The following is a 4,679-nucleotide window of genomic DNA, read 5'->3' on the forward strand; positions in this document are numbered from 1 at the left end:
GCTGTTAAGACTCCAGTTGTTACTCACCAAAGTAGACTGCAGAACTTCATCTTGGACTGTGTTTTGCTAACTGACCATGACTAATTCACTAATTTCTAGCTGACGAATTGACTAGTTTCACTCAGCATTATGTCTCTGGGTTCATTCACACCATGAATTGTTCTACAGATTCATCATTATTCCATAACTCACTGGGAAGAAAGTATTTGTCTCTTTAGTTTCAACTGCTGGCGTCTTTCTGAATTGACTAAAATCATACTCACTGCCCTTCTCGGACTATAATCTTCTCATGAGCAGATTGCTCATCTTTCTGCAGTGACAGGCGGCTTGTGGGCTGACTTTGCTGTCAGAGTCCAATGAGTAGGAGAGAAAAGCCCAAATTGTTCAGTGGATCAATATGCACCCCTTGCCAACTTTCATTTAGAAAATCAGGTTCTGATTTATATGAGCTCATATCTATTTGCAACACCTTCCCCATTTTCTTTCTTTCTTTAATATTTTTTGCAAACAGATATTTAATATTTTCATTAACCTGTGTCGGTACAATTGTAAGCAAATGCCACTGGGAGCCCAAGGCCAGGAATTCAAAGAGCAACTCTCTTCCAAACAAAAGGCCACACGGAGCCGCTCCCCTCCAGCTGCAGTTAGCAGCAGCCCGGATGGCGCTGCTCAGTGAGTGCGGCCAGGGCACCGAGTGTCACCACATCATCAGTCAGAATGCTCTGGACAGTTTCAGCTGCTCGGGTTAGAGCACTGACAGAAACCAACAGAGGCTGGACAGCCAGCTCCTCCAAAATGTTGGAAATTCCACCCTTTCGAACACTGAAGCCTGCAGTTTTTTCTCCTTGAGCATGGCAGTTTCTTAGTTCGGTTACCGTAGAAATAGGATTCAGCTCTGCATTTTCAGCTAGTGTGGAAGGAACGACTTGCATCGCATCTGCAAAAGCACGGATGCAGTAGGACTCCATGCCACTCAGAGTCCTTGACTATGCAGTGAGACGCCAGACCAACTCGATTTCTGGAGCCCCACCACCTGCGATAAGAGCTCGCTTTTTCACTAAGCAGTGAATCACACACAGGGCATCGTGAATAGAGAGCTCAGCTTCTTCAGTCACAATTTGTTAAAACCACGGACAACAATTGTAACTTTTTCCAGGGCTTCCACACCCTGTAATCTTGAGCAATTTGTCAGATCCATTTAAATTGACCTGGGCTAGCTCAGCGGAACCTAGCATGTCAGCAGTAAACTGGTCAATAGGAGCAACTGGCTTAGTTCCAATGGCCTTACAGATGAATTCAATGTCGTCGCATTCAATATCTTTAACCACCATAATCTTCATCTTGTTCAAAAAATATAATGCAAGATCACTGAGAGCATCTCATAAAATAGACTTCGGTAAAAGAAGAACATTGCATCCGGTTTTGTAAATTTGCTTCGCTACATTAAGAATATAGGCTCGTTCTCTCAGCACTCGGTCCATCGGGGCATAGTCAGAAACTACTATTTGATTATCCATGTCTGTTTTCGGAGCAGATAAATAAAATTGAGTGAGCCCAATCTTACCCTTTTCAACTCTGGTTATGCTAGAATTCGCCACTTTTGGGGTGAGAACCAGTCCTTCCACCAACTCACAATCACCAATTGTCCCACCAAGTTTCTTAACTATTTTAATATCTCTGAGAGCTACACTAGTAGCTGTGGCTGGTTCAGTCACTCTCATCACTGCATTTACACTCGTGGGGGAGAGCAGGCTTGAATATTGAGATACAACCTTTGAATGTAATGAAGTGGCTGCACTGTTCAACAGAGTTTCTCTGTCACTCAGTTCCACGGGTCAAGACCTATCAGTCAACACTTCAATGCCCTTTTCCAAAGCCTTCTGGGATGACTCCTAAATGATAGTTGGATGGATCCCTTTCTGAAGCAGCTTGGTGCAGGAATCCAAGAGAGAACCAACAATGATGACCACTGATGTGCTACCATCTCCTGCTTCTATATCTTGAGCCTTAGACACTTCCACCAGCAGCCTGGCTGCTGGATGTAACACTGGCATTTGTAATAGTCACACCACCTGTCCCATCTTGAATCATTTTATCCATTCCTTTTGGCCCCAAACTTGTTCTAATAGCATCAGCAACAGCTTTGGCCGCGGAGATGTTGCTGAAGCAGATCTGGGCCAGTTTGTCGCGGCCCTGATAGGCTCCTTTCCTGTGATCGCTGGTCAACGTGGTGGGCGCACCGCCCCAGGGGGGGTGGGTGGACACGTTCTCTAGCATGGCAACCTTGGCTGAGTCTGTGAAGGATCGGGAAGGATGGATGGACACGGATTCCCACCGGCCACCAAGTAACGGAACGCGCCCACTCCAGACATTATTTTCAATAAAAAAGATGAAGCAGGGAACCCGTATTGCGCAGTTATTGCTGACAACAAAATTAAACCATGGCCGCCCCACAACCAGGTTCTCTAGCTGCAGCTATAACCTCAAGTCAGATTTGAACACTGGAGAAGTACACATGACAATGACCTGTCTCCTTCGGGACTGGAACTGCTGAGATTTACAAAAGCAGATGAAGAATGGGTGAATGATAGTGGAGCGCTTTTTCCCTTATTTTCTACTAACCCATGCAATAGCTTCCCTTCTGTAGTACCGTAGACCTTTCTAATGGATGGTTTCTCAGTCTCGGTGCTCCTGACATTTTGAACCAGTAGATGTTGAAGGGGTGGGTGGTGGTGGCATGGTGGGATGTTGAGCTGCATCCTTGACCTCACCAGCTAAATATTAGTATAGCTGATCCTGATCACCTTACCAAATATCGCGTGGTTGAGAACTACTCCTTTAAGCCTGTGGAGGTTCTGGGGTTTAATTACAAAGACCTGGCCACTTCTGGTGACCCTCTGCAATATATCTATATCTATATATATATAGATATAGATATATATAAAATTTTTCCTTACTGTGTATATATATGTATAATATATGTGTATATGTGTATTATATATACATATATGTGTATATATGTATTATATATGTATATAATTTCTATATATATATACACACACAGTAATGAGAAATAATATTGTATTCCTCTTCAAATAGAGGCATTGGGACTGTAATTTGCAAAGAGAAGAAAACATCATAAAACAGGAAGAAAGATAGATAATAGACAAAAATAGATGAGAAAATATGGGGAGATTAGGGAAGTGATCCTCTATCTTATGTTTGCATCCTTTGTTTCGCAAAAAGCTGTTTTCCGTGAATAGAGATATATATGGTAAGTTTTGACATATTTATACACCCATAAAATCAACACTACCTTCAAGATAGTGAACATATCTATCCCCCAAAAGTCTCTTCATAACTTGGTAGCCCAGCCTCCTAGACCTGTACCCTTTTAACCACCACCACCAGTCTGCTTTCTGCCGCTATGGAATATGGTGCATTTTCTTTAAGTTTTATTTTAATTGTTCTATGCATACACAAAATTCATTTATTCTCTAATTACCAGTTACATAAAATAAAATGTACTGTACTCTTTTTAAAAATCACTTTATTGGGGATTTGTACAACTCTTATCACAATCCATACATTGTGTCAAGCACATTTGTACATTTGTTGTCATCATTATTCTGAAAACATTTGCTTTCTTCTTGAGCCCTTGGTATCAACTCCTCATTTTTTCCCTCCCTCCCTCCCTCACCTCCCTCCTTCAGGAACCCTTGATAATTTATAAATTATTATTATATTGTCATGTCTTACACTGTCCAATGACTCCCGTCACCCATTTTTTCTCTTGTCCATCCCCCAGGGAGGAGGTTATATGTAGATACTTGTGATCAGTTCCCCCTTTCTACCCCACCTTCCCCTTACCCTCCTGGTATTGCTACTCTCATTATTTTTCCTGAGGGGTTTATCTGTCCTCTATCCCCTGTGCTTCTGCTCTTATCTGTACCAGTGTACATCCTCTGGTCTAGCCAGATTTATAAGATGGAATTGGAATCATCATAGTGTGGGGGAGGAAGCATTCAATAACTAGAAGAAAGTTGTGTTTTTCGTTGTGGCTACACCGCACCCTGACTGGCTCATCTCCTCCCCTCAGCCCTTCTGTAAGGGGATGTCCAGTTACCTACATATGGGCTTTGGGTCTCCACTCTGCATTCCCCCTCATTCACAATGATATGATTTTTTGTTCTTTGATGCCTGATACCTGATCCCATTGACACTCCATGATCACACAGGCTGGTGTGCTTCTCCATATGGGCTTTGTTTCTTCTCAGCTAGATGGCCGCTTGTTTATCTTCAAGCCTTTAAGGCCCTAGATAGCCGGGCACCATCAGCTTTCTTCATCACATTTGCTTATGTACCCACTTTGTCTTCAGCAATCGTGTCAGGAAGGTGAACATCATGGAATTCCAGTTTAATAGAATAAAGTGTTTTTGTATTGAGGGAGTACTTGAATGGAGGCCCAATATCCTCTGCTACCTGAATACTAAACCTATAAATATATTCACAGAGATCTATTTTCCCATCTTCATATAAATATATATACATAAATACATGCCTGTATTTAGATCTCTATAAATGCCTTTTGCCTCCTAGATTTTTTCTTCTAATTTCTTTTAATTCCTTCTTATTTCACTATCATGCTTAGCCTTCATTTGTGTTTCAGTAATTCCTCT

The 4,679-nt window shown here is 42.1% G+C and overlaps 1 pseudogene; it reads right to left on the reverse strand.

Annotated features, from left to right (window-relative positions):
- Positions 1 to 644: 644 nt before the first annotated feature.
- On the reverse strand, positions 645 to 2,277 carry LOC142445933 (T-complex protein 1 subunit delta-like; annotated as a pseudogene).
- Between the last annotated feature and the right edge of the window lie 2,402 nt (positions 2,278 to 4,679).

This window comes from Tenrec ecaudatus, chromosome 4 (genome assembly GCF_050624435.1).
Source record: "Tenrec ecaudatus isolate mTenEca1 chromosome 4, mTenEca1.hap1, whole genome shotgun sequence".
In the NCBI taxonomy this organism is placed as follows: Eukaryota; Metazoa; Chordata; class Mammalia; order Afrosoricida; family Tenrecidae; genus Tenrec; species Tenrec ecaudatus.